Below are 15914 nucleotides of genomic sequence, written 5' to 3' on the forward strand. Positions count from 1 at the left end.
TGCCTTGGTTTGACCTGGCAAGCACCATCAGCCTTGCAAAAAGGTGATGTAAGAAATCTTAATTTTTTGAAGAACAGCTGGAATATGAACTGATAACTTTTCATTGCAACATCACACAGGGTCACTTTTTTACCTACTCATGCATCAAAGGGTTAATATTGGAAAGTTTAACGAGCACCATTGGATTCCTTGACCCTGAAAATGTGGGTTTAGCAGTCCATCTTGCTCTCGACGAAGGCGGTCACATTTTCTCCCTCTCCTCCCCCTGACCTTCTCTGCTTGGCTTATATCATATTGTCTAGTCTTGTCATATAGTGAGAGACTCTCCGCAACCACTCTCCGAACTAAGAATCGTGGAATTGATTAGCTGGTCTCTCAATGTAATTGACACCATCTTCTCGAAGAGAAGCTTGGGTTCGGGGGAACCTGACTGTCCTGCCGGGACGTTCGCAGCTGGCTACTCGATGGACGCGTTGGAGAAGTGGCGTGTTGTGTACCTGGCGGCACTTTCCATGGAGGACATTGAAGACATCTTCCTATTCGGAACCATGATTACAGGCTTTCTGCTGATTGGATTGGGCGCTGCCCTGGTTTATCGGAAAATTGATGAAACGGTAAAAGCTCGGGGCTCTGCAAAGGAAGTTGGACCGACTCGGAGACCTGTTGGACAAAGAAAATTAGTAGACGTGAAAATTGAATGCGGCTACTCGCCTAAACAACCCCAATCTTATCTGCTTTTCCGTTGCTGGAACAACAACTCCCCTGGAGAGTGCTGCTGCGAGAATCTCTTGCTGTCCCTCCTTCCAACAGACACCTGTGGATTGTTGTGTCTGTCTGGGACATGAGCAAGGCGGTCTCCATGGCAATACAATCTGCAAACTGAGAATCTGACTGATTGTGGCCTAGGCGAAGGTGACAACCCAGGCCTACCCATACACTAACTTTCACCTACTACAGATATGCCATTACGCCCACCGACCCCCATCCAACGCCTTTGCCTGCTTCGTTCCCCCAGTGTGGCAGACGGGTCTGTGGCCAGCGCCTATTATGGCTGTTTGCACTGGCTTACCTCTACACCCCACCCCCTCCCCCCATTGCACAATGTTGTACAATGTATGTGCTTATGTGCTGAGGTGTTTTTTTCCTGTTCCCACACTGTACTCCTCTAGGAACATAGTCTGGGGGTTGACTTTTTTCTCTCCTCCCCTCTCCTCATATTCTGCTGAAATTTTCAAGATGGCGCCGATGATGGCTACCTTGGTCGGCCAAAGTAAATTCCTTGTCTGTGCTAACTTTCATGGCGAATAAAAACCGATTCTGATTCTTTGCTGATTTGTTTGCTCTGCTAAATTGCTGCACTAGTCCACACTTGACACGTGGGGTTTTCATTCTAATATGACTGTAACTGTTAGCTGCTCCTGGCATTCTCTAATCCCTGCTCTCTTTTCTCTGTCCCCCCTCCACACATCCCCTGTGGTGTGGGGGGTTTGAGCTGTCAGCACCTGCCTGGTCGTCGGTTTGCCAACGATGGACCTGGTCGCCAACCGGAAACCAGTCTCCATGACGGGCAACAGCGAGTTTCCCGGTCCCTTCCTACATCTACCAAGTTGAACAATGGATTTTGATGTTTCAAAACCCATTGACACTTCCCTGCTGTATGACTATGTTAAGCCTGTGTTCTGCTCCTGTCTTTCATCAACCGTCTCTGGAGGAGGGGATCCCTCACTGAATTGCTCTTCCCAAGGTTTCTTCTATTTTTTCTCCTACTGTGAGTTTTTCTGGGAGTTTTTCCTTGTCTTCTTTGAGGGTTTAGGTTGGTTGAGGGGCAGTTCTATGGGCGTATGTGAAGCCCTCTGTGACATGCTTGCGTGTAAAAAGGGCTATACAAATACATTTTGATTTGATTCTGAAAATTCAACATTCCAGTTTATTCAGAAGTCGAGATATTAACATTTCTCCAACACCGGTCCTCTGGGCCCTTTTTCCCACTAGATTATACATTATACAGTGGACCTCTTCCAACACGCAAATGAATGGGCTCGTTATCAGGCTTCTAAAGAGCTTGGTGATGATGTGTTGGAGTAGGGAAAAATCTAAAACCTGCAGGGCAGAGGATCCCCGAGGACCAGGGTTGAAAGACGATGATCCTAGGCCTACTTAATATGTTGTTCAAGTCCTAAAAACTGAATGAGGTCAGCATCCACCTGCTGGCCTTCACACAGTGCTGGAGCAACCAGCCGGTTTCCACAGGGCATAAGGACTTCCCAACTGAAGGGGGAAAATATAAATGGTTTTAATGACATTTATTTATTCCCAAAACATGGGATAATGACATTTCATTATCCCATGTTTTGTCAAATTCAAATGCATTCAGTATATATCCCTTCTGGTGTAGCCTCTGTTTCTTTATTTGCCTAACGACACAACGTTCTCTGTGACAGAGCAGCAGTATAACACTAGAGCACTGCATGCATCGGCAGGTGACTGCAGTATGAGCACAGGCACAGTAGGCAACAGCGAACAACCCCCTGGATGGGCGCTACACGCAATTGACACGTCAATTTACGTGTTTTTCAGGAATTCATGGCTGGTTTTGAGCACTCCTTGGGCTGGGAATTTTGGGCTGGCAATTCTTAGTTTTTTCCCTTTGGAACTCAACCAGTTGCTGAAACGTCTGGCTTGAAACAGGGGGTTTTCCCATGTGGCTGGTGGCAAGGCTATGGGTCTATGGGTCATGTCGTAACGCTGGTGTTTTGCGGCCTGAATAAGTTCCTAAACTCGGCATCTACAGCCAGATATTAACTTGTAAAATTGACCAGAGCTTGTTTGAATCGCGAAACTTAAAAGGACGTTTAAGTCATAGAGATTAGGTAAATTTTTACACCGGTCTGTCAAATGTATTCGTTTTGATGCAACTATGAGGCTGCCTCTTGCAGGGGAAATGAGAAGACATCTATTTCTTTCTACACTTCACTCGTATTTTCAGTTGTAAATGAGCAGCAAACAAAAAAATGCTTTTAAATCTATGTAATCTTTATAAATAATAAGTATGCATTTTTATATAAAATATAGCTACAGAAATATCAGTTGTAAAAATGTCATTAAAAAACGGCCCCCTGTGCAACCGGCGCAAGCAAGCACACCCTACAATTTCCCCAGAAATTGTACCCTCTCTAGTTGGGTGTGCTTTTCCTTCGGCAAGGGCACAACCTTTGTTCTCTCACATATATATTATTCTTCTTTTCCCACCACTAAAAAAACTAGAATTTTGCACTACACAGACAACGTCGGTGTCAAAATGTTTGTCTTGGTCCCCAGAGCCATAGAAAAAGAGAGTTGCAACACTTCCATAGACTCCCATTGTTATCGAGGAATGCAGAAGTAAAGCGTGTCACATGCGACCTGTAGTTCCAAACATGGCATTTTCCACCGTTCAACCCCATTCATTTTCAGTGTCTCCGAAGCAAGTTAGCTGGTAAATTGATGAAAATCCTTCATTTTTTCATATTTTTACCACCACATATCAATTGTTATTAGTAGTATTTCATATAGCTAGCTTTAGATAAAGTTTATCGTAAGATTATAGCTTGTTTGATTCGAAACGCAGTTAGAGCTAGACGGTCTAGCTAGTATCTAACATAAGCAACACTTTTACTGAAGCTAGCTAGAGAGCACGTGTATCATAACCAGAAGTCAGTTGGCTTATAGTCTGTCAAATGAGTTCTAATTATTGGTGTTCGTTGGCATACAAAGTAAGTCTTCTATATATAGCTCTTATTAGCCTAGTTAGTAGAGCTAGCAACAATGAATTGCAAATTAAGTGGTCCGAAGCAAGTTAGCTGGTAAATTCACGAAAATCCTGCATTTTTTCATATTTCGACCACCACATATCAATTGTTATTAGTAGTATTTTATATAGCCAGCTTTAGTTAAAGTTTATCATAAGCTTGTTAGATTCTAAATGCAGTTGGAGCTAGACTGTAGGTCTACGTAAGCAACACTTTTACTCTAGCTAGCTGTACATGTATCATAGCCAGAAGATCACTACAAACAAAAGGAGTGGAAGAACACAGGACATATTAAGACCCATTTACTTCAACTGTCTAACGTTAAGTGGAACAATATAGTCCTCATTAGGCTACTGTTTGGTATGTACAGTATGGTACAGTACCGTTTGTACAGTATGGTAGCTAGCATAGCCATTTCTAGCTCTGCTTCACAATATTGCGTTATGTATAAGTTCATGTAATACATACATGTTAATAAAGTATCAGACATACATGATACAACACACCAGTAACCAATTGACATTATGTGTTAATATACCTAAAATGTCCGTGAATCGAGATGGTGCTGCTGTCTGTCCCGCCAAAAACCATTCAAACATGTTGACAGCAGTGGGGGTTTTGTTTAACTACAGGGAGCTACCGGAACCACGTGACAAAAAAGCTCTAGCTTTTTTCCTGTGTTTCACTGGCAGTGAGTGTTCACAAGGTTGTATTTCACTCCATTCTACACCAAACACGTCAGGGAGGACTGCCTTTTGTAGATACGAGTCTGCTGAAGATAGCCTGAATATCGGATTTCTTTAACCGAGCCTGTTTCATTCATCATTTGCCTGAGAAAGAGACTTCCGTTGGCCAACTTCATTGAAAACCATTCAAACCGGTTGACAGCAGTGGGTTTTTTTGGAACTACAGCGAGCTACATGAACCACGTGATCACGTGTCGGCGAGATCAAAGCGTGTCGCAACTCTCTTTTTCTATGGCTCTGTTGGTCCCTATTGAGTTGCTTGTATTCGCGCGAACGTTCCGTTTGACGGTTTAGTACGGTGGCCCTGAAGTGCAAATCACACCCACTAACATGAGTGCATCCCCCCAAATGAAAACACTCCCCCCAAATACGATTCAAATTCCCCCAAATAGGATGACGTGCTCACCTCCCCCCAATACAAAGACACGCTCCCCCAAATGGGAAACAACATTACATTAACTTAAAAACACATTACATTAACTCAAAACGGAAAGGGTAGGTACAACACTTCGTCGCTGAATGGATGCAGTAACTAACAAGAAATTGATCGACAGAAGTACAAAATGCAATAGCCTGACAGAGTTACGTGGACATTTGTTTGGCTATCGAAGCATGTAGCAAATAGTTGGCTACTTATGCAAAAGTATATATTGCGTGTTAAACGTCAAAATCGATAGCCAAACAATTATCCTGGTCCACGTAACTCTGTCATTTCGTTCTTCTGTTGTGGACTATTTTTTTTTTCTTCTGAAAAGTCCTGCTTCCTTCAACTGTTTTTAGCCTGCGCATAGGCTACTTATTTTAATGTTGTGAAACGTTAACAGCATATCTAAGATTATTTCATAGGAATGTCCCTGATTAAAGTGTAGTCCAAGTCATGACTCTGAATTGTTAACACAATGTTTCTTCTTTTATTCCAACCAAAACGATCAACTTCATGGTAATGACAGAGTTACGTGGACCAGGATGGTTGTTTCGCTATCGATTTTGACGTTTAACATGCAATTTATACTTTTGCATAAGTAGCCTACTACTTGCTACATGCTTCGATAGCCAAACAAATGTCCTGGTGCACGTAACTACGTCACAACGTCATTACACGTTAGCAACGACGCATGGATACAACGTGATAGAGACGCTCTAGCACGCAAATTGGAGCTTGGATTATGAGTGAAAAATGCCACCCCAAAAATTACCAACCATTGGGCTTTGTTGAGAAAGCGATTTTGAGTGGAACTGCCATCTCGGATTTTTGATTTAAGTCGTGAAAGTCTTTGTAATTTGAGCGAGTGCGGGTCGCCCGTGAGACCGCCTAGTCTTAGGCGGCAGCCATGCTAGAAAGCGTCATAGTAGTATTTTCGTAATTTTATAGTTCGATCGATCCATCCATCCATCATCTTCCGCTTGTCCGGGGGTCGGGTCGCGGGGGCAGCAACCTAAGCAGGGAGGCCCAGACTTTCCTCTCCCCGGCCACTTCCACCAGCTCTTCCTGGGGGACCCCGAGGCGTTCCCAGGCCAGCCGAGAGACATAGTCCCTCCAGCGTGTCCTGGGTCTTCCCCGGGGCCTCTTCCCAGTGGGACGTGCCCAGAACACCTCACCAGGGAGGCGTCCAGGAGGCATCCTTATCAGATGCCCGAGCCACCTCAACTGGCCCCTCTCGACGCGGAGGAGCAGCGGTTCTACTCTGAGCCCCTCCCGGATGACCGAGCTTCTCACCCTATCTCTAAGGGAGAGCCCGGACACCCTGCGGAGAAAACTCATTTTGGCCGCTTGTATTCGCGATCTCGTTCTTTCGGTCACTACCCACAGTTCGTGGGTAGGTGAGGGTAGGAACGTAGATCGACTGGTAAATAGACAGCTTCGCCTTTCGACTCAGCTCCTTCTTCACCACAACGGACCGATGCAGAGCCCGCATCACTGCGGACGCCGCACCGATCCGCCTGTCGATCTCGCGCTCCATCCTTCCCTCACTCGTGAACAAGAGCCCGAGATACTTGAACTCCTCCGCTTGGGACAAGATCTCCTCCCTGACCCGGAGATTGCGCTCCACCTTTTTCCGGTCGATAACCATGGCCTCAGATTTGGAGGTGCTGATTCCCATCCCAGCCGCTTCGCATTCGGTTGCGAACCGCTCCAGTGAGAGCTGGAGGTCACGGCCCGATGAAGCCAACAGGACCACATCATCCGCAAAAAGCAGCGACCCGATCCTGAGGTCCCCAAACCGGACGCCCTGGCTGCGCCTAGAAATTCTGTCCATATAAGTTATGAACAGAATCGGTGACAAAGGGCAGTCCTGGCGGAGTCCAACCCTCACCGGGAACAAGTTCGACTTACTACCGGCAATGCGGACCAAACTCTGGCACCGGTCGTACAGGGACTGAACAGCCCCGATCAGGGAGTCCGGTACCCCGTACTCCCGGAGCACCCCCCACATGAGCCCCCGAGGGACACGGTCGAACGCCTTTTCCAAATCCACAAAACATGTGTAGACTGGTTGGGCGAACTCCCATGCACCCTCCAGAACCCTGCCGAGGGTATAGAGCTGGTCCACAGTTCCACGGCCAGGACGAAAACCACATTGCTCCTCCTGAATCCAAGGTTCGACAATCCGACGGACCCTCCTCTCCAGCACCCCTGAATATACTTTCCCAGGGAGGCTGAGGAGTGTGATCCCCCTAAAGTTGGAGCACACCCTCCGGTCCCCCTTTTTAAAGAGGGGAACCACCACCCCGGTCTGCCATTCCAGAGGCACTGTCCCTGATGTCCACGCGATGTTGCAGAGTCGTGCCAACCAAGACAGCCCTACAACATCCAGAGCCTTAAGGAACTCCGGGCGGACCTCATCCACCCCAGGGGCCTTGCCACGCGGAGCTTTTCAACCACCTCGGCGACCTCAGCCCCAGAGATAGAAGGGCCCCCCCCAATGTCCCCAGACTCTGCCTCCACGTCGGAACGCGTGTTGGTGGGATTAAGGAGGTCTTCAAAGTATTCCTTCCACCGATCCAGGACGTCCCCCATCGAGGTCAGCAGCGCACCATCCCCACCATATACAGCGTTGACAGTGCACTGCTTCCCCCTCCTGAGTCGCCGGATGGTGGTCCAGAACCTTTTCGAAGCCGTTCGGAAGTCATTCTCCATGGCCTCGCCGAACTCCTCCCACGCCCGGGTTTTTGCCTCCGCGACCGCCAAAGCCGCATTCTGCTTGGCCTGCCGGTACACATCAGCTGCCTCTGGAGTCCTACCAGCCAACAAAGTCCGATAGGCCTCCTTCTTCAGCTTGACGGCTTCCCTCACCTCCGGCGTCCACCGACGAGTCCGAGGGTTACCGCCGCGACATGCACCGACCGCCTTGCGTCCGCAGCTCCGGTCAGCCGCCTCAACAATGGAGGCCCGGAACATGGCCCATTCGGACTCAATGTCCCCGGCCTCCCCCGAGACATGGTCGAAGCTCTTCCGGAGGTGAAGCTCCTTCTGACAGGGGATTCTGCCAGCCGTTCCCAGCAGACCCTCACATTACGTTTGGGCCTGCCAGGCCTGACCGGCGTCTTCCCCCACCATCGTAGCCAACTCACCACCAGGTGGTGATCAGTTGACAGCTCCGCCCCTCTCCTCACCCGAGTGTCCAAGACATTCGGCCTCAGATCCGACGACACGACTACAAAGTCTATCATCGAACTGAGACCTCGGGTGTCCTGGTGCCAAGTGCACATATGGACACCCTTATGCTTGAACATGGTGTTCGTTATGGAAAAGCCGTGTCTAGCACAGAAGTCCAACAACAAAACACCGCTCGGGTTCAGATTGGGGGGGCCGTTCCTCCCAATCACGCCCCTCCAGGTCTCACTGTCATTGCCCACATGAGCATTGAAGTCCCCCAGGAGGACGAGGGAATCTCCGGGAGGAGCGCTTTCCAGCACCCCTCCCAGAGACTCCAAAAAGGGTGGGTACTCTGCACTGCCATTTGGTGCATAAGCACAAACAACAGTGAGGACCCGTCCCCCCACCCGAAGGCGGAGGGAGGCTACCCTCTCGTCCACCGGGGTGAACCCCAACGTACAGGCGCCGAACCGAGGGGAAACACGTATTCCCACCCCAGCTCGACGCCTCTCACCGAGGGCAACTCCAGAGTGGAAGAGAGTCCAGCCCCTCTCAAGGAGACTGGTTCCGGAGCCGATGCTGTGTGTCGAGGCGAGGCCGACTATATCTAGCCGGAACTTCTCTACCTCGCGCACCAGCTCCGGCTCCTTTCCCGCCAGCGAGGTGACGTTCCACGTCCCTAGAGCTAGCTTCTGCAGCCGAGGATCGGACCGCCAAGGCCCCCCGCCTTCGGCCGCCGCCCGTCTCGCACTGCACCCGACCCCCATGACCCCTCCTGCGGATGGTGAGCCCACTGGAAGGGGGTCCCACGTTGTCTCTTCGGGCTGTGCCCGACCGGGCCCCATGGGAAAAGGCCCGGCCACCAGGCGCTCGCCATCGAGCCCCACCCCCGGGCCTGGCTCCAGGGGGGGGCCCCGGTGACCCGCTTCCGGGCAGGGGCAACTGAGAACCATTGTTATTTTTCTTCATGGTAGTTTTTGAGCCACGCTTTGTCTGATCCTTCGCCTGGAACCTGTTTGCCTTGGGTGACCCTACCAGGGGCATAAAGCCCCCGACAACATAGCTTACAGGATCATTAGGACACGCAAACCCCTCCACCGCGGTAAGGTGGTGACTCAGGGAGGGGAGTTCGATCAATTTTACACAAAAATGTTATCGTCATAACATTTCCCTCATTCATTTTTTTTTTTGTGTGTAAAATTTTGATCAATTTTACACAAAAAAAATGAATGAGGGAAATGTTATGACGATATGACTATTTTGAAGACAGCCAGGTGGTGAGATTTTAATGTAGGTTGCTGTAAAAACTTTGATTTGTTTGCTACGTGAGAGCCCCGTCAGCCTCCATTGACGATTGCGACAGCTGTCGTTGATCTGCGTCTGATGAGTATTTTCTTAATTTCGTACCAGGGTCAATTCTACATCAAAAGGGAGGGCAGTGTTTTAAAGATAGGGCGATTGCGAAGACAGCCAGCGGGTCAGCATATTTTTGTGATTTGTGTAAAACTTGGAATTTGAGTGAGACCGCGTCTTGTTTTGACGTTAGCCTCAGAGTCAGACTTGGCTCGCCCACTGGCAGTGTGTAGTACTGTCTTCAATGCCACAGCTATGGCTAAACTTTATTATGTCAAAAGAAACGTCCTCATTTTCCGGCGCTTTCAAACCATCAGTGTGGCTAGCAACAGCAGCTAGCTTGCCTCTAGCAAACTTCTTTTGAATTAGCCATGTCCCCCTAAATTAATGTCAAACTTGTTTACGTTTTGGGGGGCATATTTTCAGTTAGCAGACGGTACTGTTTGAATCGCAATTCCATCTGAAATACTGCCAGTGACAACGTTGTTACAGTAGCTTGTTTAAAAGGGGGTTCGCTTGTTTCAAGGGGGGTTCTTAAGGAATTATGCAATATGTGTAGGCTAAATGCTTGAAAATATCACTAGAAGGGAAAACGGACCCACCTGCAACCAAGTCAAGCAAGCACACCCTACAATTTCCCCAGAAATTGTACCCTCTCTAGTTCGTTTTTTTTTTTGCCGTAGCACCACCTGAGACTTTTGCCAAGTGATTCTGTATTAAAATTCAACCGTGTATTATTCAAATTCTCCCGCCTACCTGCGCAGACATCAACAGCGCAACTGGGTTGTAGGTTGCGGCAGAGAATGTCTAATATAGACGGGCTCTCTGGTTGCGGTCACAAATGGGTTGAAAATTGTACTATTTGTATTATGTGAGTAGGATGCGTTTGATACAAGATCTGGCAACTGGACAACATTGAAATAATATATTGATGTGAATATTTATATAACGAGGTTTGGCCATACAAATTACGGGAGGGGGACGGGAGATGGGTGTGAAATACGGGAGACTCCCGGAGAAAACGGGAGTGTTCACAGGTATGGTGGGGAGTGAAGCTTGGAAAGGCAAGGAGTCCAGTGTTATACCAAGAAACTCCAGTGTTGTAGCTTGCCCTTCTGTCTTTTCCAGGGAGATGGGGACACCCAGTTGTGCGAACACCGTGGTAAGTGCGTGGAGGCCTTGCGCCGGTGGGGATAAAGGGGGGCCGATGGTGAGGAAGTCATCCAGAAGAGGGATTAAGAAAGGGACCTTGGACTCGTTGAGGAGGATCCTCACCTCCTCAGTGTTTTGGAGAGGCAGTCGAATAAGCGCGGGCTGCTTTTGCAGCCGAATGCCAGTCGGAGAGCAAAGTAATAAGAATCCTCCCAGCAGACCCCAAAGAAAGCCCAGTAGTCGGGGTGGATGGAAAGGACCTTGAAGGCGGTCGTGATGTCGACCTTCGCCAGCCAGGCGCCACGGCCGGCCAGGCGGATGAGGGAGATGGCGTGGTCTATGGTAGTGTAAGCCAGGGAGTAGTCCGGGCTGGGGATGAAGCTGTTGATGCTGGGGACGGAGCCATCATGGGGGGCAGAGAGGTCGGTCACAAGCCTCTGCTTGCCCGAGTATTTCCAGGTGGCGACACCGATAGGGCTCATCCGGTAGGGAACGGGGGAGAGGCGAACGGGCCAATCATGAAGCCCTGAGACAACTCCTTGGCCAACAGGGCAGAGACCACGTTGGGGGCCTCGAGCGCGGAGTGGACGTTTGGGCAGGCAAAGGAGCAAGTGGGCAAGGACGCCAGGCCGGGGGAGAAGCCGAGGACCAAGCCGTCCAGGAGGAACTGCACGGGGTCGGGGTGGTGGCGGAGGGCCGCAGCCAGGGCAGGGATGATGATGGGGTGGACAAGCGGGCAGACAGTCAGGGGGCTAGGGGGGTCATGAGAGCAGGAGGAGCTGGAGTAGGCCCCGCTGCAGAAGGAGCACACGTGGAGGCTCCGGCAGGACGACAAGGAGCAAGACTTGGCATTGAAGTTGTTTCAAATCATGCGCCCCTTCTGCAGCAAGATGGGGCGGGCCCGGCGGTCGGTGTCCGCAGGGCCGGACATGAGGGGCTGCGGGGTGATGGGGTGGGGCAAAGGAGCGGGAGAAGGAGAAAGCAGGCCGGGCGCAGGGGCCGCGACCGCACACTCCAGCGATGGGTGGGAAGGGGCGCCAAACAGGGCAGGGCGGACCGGGCGGCGAAGACCCGGCAGTACGCCTCGCTGTCCAGCAGGTCGACTCGTTGAACTGCTGCAGCCGCCCCGCGGCCTCGGAGGCAAACCGGACATGGTAGGTGTAGAACCCGGAGCCCCCAAACCGCAGGGCGAGCTGCAGGACCATGCCGAGGTAGTCATCGAACTCCGCACGGCGCCCAGGGAAGGAGGAGCAGATGACGTCCTGGTACAGGGAGAAGGCGTAAGCGAACTCCGCAGGCTTGAATTCCCGGCGCCGGGCGGGGTCGGGGTGGCGGAGCAAGACGGGGCTGATTTATCCATGACAGAATTCCTGATATTCCCATGTGCTTCAGTAGCTCGCGGTGTAATGCAACTGACTGCAGTCATGAATGTAGTTTTGCTCGTGGGATTGAATCCCAATTCATATTTACCATTTATTATGGCGTGAATTGCTGTAATGTAGTGCTCACTACATTTGATCTGAATATTACATTATGAAATGAATTGATTTCAAAAGATACAGCCTAGCGAAGAAACACTCAGCCATACACAAAATCGCATAGGAAACGAATAGACCCATGTTGTGTTTCAAAGGGTTACGCGTATTTTGATCGTATTGTCTGGGTTAGCAGCGAAGTTCTTAGTATGAATTTTTAATATGTGGTGTCAGAAGAAGCTTTGATGTTGTGGTAAATATGGCTATTGCCTCGGAACAACCCCAAGTACGTGATTAGTAGCCTACATTCGGTAGTGTCAATGGTAACCAGTTGTTCCACAAGAAGCCAAGTCAAGATGTTACCTGAAGGCCAAGGTGGTTAATAAGTACATAACTTGTTAAACAATTTTGTGTGATCTACAATAGCTCGCAGTGTAAAGCAATGACCTTTGGTGTATTACGTGTTTTGCTCTAGTGCAATCGAATCCCACTTCATGCGAGCCTGCAAATGTTTTATTTTGTCTCCATTTATTTTGTCGGGAATGTTATTGTAGTGCGCACGTAGCCTATACTTTCATATTCGCCGCAGCAAATATGAGATCCGACTTGAAAATCGCCAGTAATATGTTTGTGAAGAATCTGGTAATAGAGGCAGACTGATGCACGCACAGCTGGGAAACCAGTTAGTTTGGAAACCAGTGGGGACACAACACCGGACAGCAGCGGAGCGGGAGCAGCAGACGCGGATCAGCGGCCACGAAGCAGTCTGCAGGCGGCAGACAGGATGGCAACGGGGTGCACGGAAGGTCAAAACAACAAGAACATGCTAGCACAAAGACCAGGGGGGTATTCGTCGTAGCTCGCTAAGCGGTTTAGCGAGCTAATTCTCAGGCTAAGATAAAAAACGCCCCTCTTTTTGGTTCGTGGAAGCAACTTTGGATAAATCACCATAGTAACATATCAATTAGCACTAACCTGCTCCAGAGCAGGCTAACATAAGTGTAGCTGGATAAGCTTGCCACACCCCCGAAAGAAAACATGGCAGCTCCCTTTTTGAGAGACCCAGTTGACGAAGGAGCTATTCTAGTTCGATTAGCTTTCCATACCGATAGAGTTATTCGCGATCGCCAAGATCCTTTGAGTCACACGGATGAGTTTCTGTTTGAGCGATATCGATTCAGCCGACAAGGACTCATTTATTTGCAAGACCTTCTCGGGCCGTACATTGCAAATCTCACACGCCGCAGCAGAGCTTTAACTGTGCTTCAGACTCTCTGCATAGCCTTGAGGTTTTTTGCGTCAGGTACATTTTTATACAGTGTAGGGTAGGCGATGCAGAAAACATTGGCAAAGCCGCAGCATGCGTTGCTGTAAGAAAAGTGTACTTGGCGCTCAACCAGCTGATGAATAAATTCATCATATTCCCAGGCCATGTCCCAGTCAATGACATCAAAGAGGGATTTTATGCAATTGCAGGTAATTGAGTAAATAAATATTTGACCAATTCATGAAAATGCATTCTTATCACTATTCATTACGGAGCTTATCATTATGCAGAGTTTCCTAATGTCATTGGCGCAGTGGACTGCACCCATATCCGCCTGAAAAAGCCCTCTCGGCCAAACGAGGCCGATTTTGTGAATAGGAAGGGCTTTCACAGCCTTAATGTGCAGGTACTTATTACATAATTTTCCTCAAATTACATTGCTCTAAAAACAATCATTTGTCTTTGACAATAGACATGGACCTTGCAATTGCCTGCTGTAGGATACCCATGTACTGTACAATACCCATGACTTGACTGCAATTCATCTTAGATGATCTGTGACTCCACTTGCCTGATCACAAATGTTGAGGTCAAGTGGCCGGGGTCTGTCCACGACTCCCGGATATTCCGAGACTCCACACTATGCCACAGCTTTGAGCAAGGTATAGCAAATCTCATGTCATTCAGAAATTGATTATTTTATGTAGAGGTGATCCAACATTGTTCATATCATATACTAGGTAACTATGATGGGCTCCTAATTGGAGACAGGGGTTACGCCTGCAGGCCCTGGTTCATGACCCCCTATCCCGAGCCAGCCCCAGGCCCTGAAGTGCGGTTCAACGGTGCTCTCGCTAGAACGAGGGCACGGATAGAGATGACCTTTGGCCTACTAAAGGGCAGATTTAATTGTCTGCGGGGGCTGAGGGTGGAACCGGACAGGGCCTGTGCGATCACGGTGGCATGTGCCGTGCTCCACAATGTGGCCACTCTCAGGAGGGAGAGGGTCCCAGTGATCGTGGCCCATCCTGAGGACGATGTGGAACCGATCCATCTAGATGAGCGGTCTGGACCGGCTGCAAGGGACATAATTGCCCAGCATCATTTCAGATAGCTGTCCAGATGACTTTGGGTAATGTTGGACTCATTTCATGTTCTTTATGTTTGCATGTTTCATTTATTTGGTTAGCCACCCTCTTTGCTTTTAAGTTACCCATTAATAGTCCATCCTCAGCCATCATCGAGTCCATCCCAACTCAGTCTGGTTTGCACCTCCACTGCCAAGGACCAAGGCAGACTGCAGCAGATCATTTGGTCCCAACCTGACCTGTTCCACTCCAGGACCAGCAAGAGAGCAGGCAGGATCATTGCTGACTGATGACTAAATGTAAATGTAACAAGGGGCTCATGTAACAAGCCCCCTGCACCACACTGACTCTGAGACCCCCGCACACAATGCACTGCAGTTTGCATCCTTATTCATTCTGATTCTGAATAGAGGAACAGGCTGAAGAATAATGTAAGAGATCCATGTTGTACAAATAAAGCCTTTATTTTTTCCCCTTTATTGGTCATCCTGTAAATGAAGGTGCACAAGAAATAAGATTTTCAGTTTAGTTGCAATTCATGGCAAAGCTCACAAATACTTTAGCCAAAGCTTTTCTTTACAGGGTTAGACTTACATTCAGCTGCCGTTTAAGCAATTTAACCTCCAAATCCAGCTTAATTGAGCTCAAGTGGAGGTTATGGATTTTGGCGCGCAAGTAGCGCTTATATAGCGTGCGCACATCTTCAGGGTCAGTCTGGAAAAAAGACAAACCATTCATAACTTTGTTCAGTGTGGTGGTCAGATGCCAACTAAACTCAGACCTCACAATGTGAGGGTATTTAATGAGAACTCACCTCCCCATCCCCAGTTCCCAAAGAGCGAGAAGGGCCAGGCTGAAAGTGTGTCCTCATCGTCTAGACCAACCTCCTGTTAGTGAATTAGGAATTATTAGGAACTGTGGGAAAGTGCCTTCGGTTTGAAAAGACACACACTATGAACATGTTTTGAATCATTACACAATGGTGCAGCAATATCAACTTACATCAGTTGGCTCCTCTCCCCTGACCAACACATTGGGAGGTGGCTGCAGGAGTGTGATTGAACCTCCGGCCACTGCAAAATGTGACGATGGTTAACCAAATGACTAATTATGAAGGAAACTCATAGAATGAAGTGCACCTACCTTGGACATATGGATTCTCTCCTGCCACCACCTCTCCAGAGGAGCTGCCCCCAGCTATGCCCTGCATGATTGGCCTACCCCTGTTGTTGGCCAAGGCAAGCTCCTCAGCAGGGGTTAGCTCAGGACCTCGGGGTCCTCCCCCCGTCTTCAGCATATCCGCCTTTTTCTTGTTTGCTAAAATATGAAGGATATGACACTGACAAGCTGTTCAATACATTACCATGGCACATATTGTATTGACTCACCAGCCTGAATGATGTTTTTGTGCTTCACTTTGACTTGCTCCCAAGTCCTTTTAGTGGCC

At 49.0% G+C, this 15914-nt stretch overlaps 1 pseudogene; it reads left to right on the forward strand.

Annotated features, from left to right (window-relative positions):
* The first annotated feature begins 12993 nt into the window (after positions 1–12993).
* LOC134022809 (putative nuclease HARBI1) lies at positions 12994–14537 on the forward strand (annotated as a pseudogene).
* Positions 14538–15914: the final 1377 nt, after the last annotated feature.

This window comes from Osmerus eperlanus, chromosome 6 (genome assembly GCF_963692335.1).
Source record: "Osmerus eperlanus chromosome 6, fOsmEpe2.1, whole genome shotgun sequence".
Lineage (NCBI taxonomy): Eukaryota > Metazoa > Chordata > Actinopteri > Osmeriformes > Osmeridae > Osmerus > Osmerus eperlanus.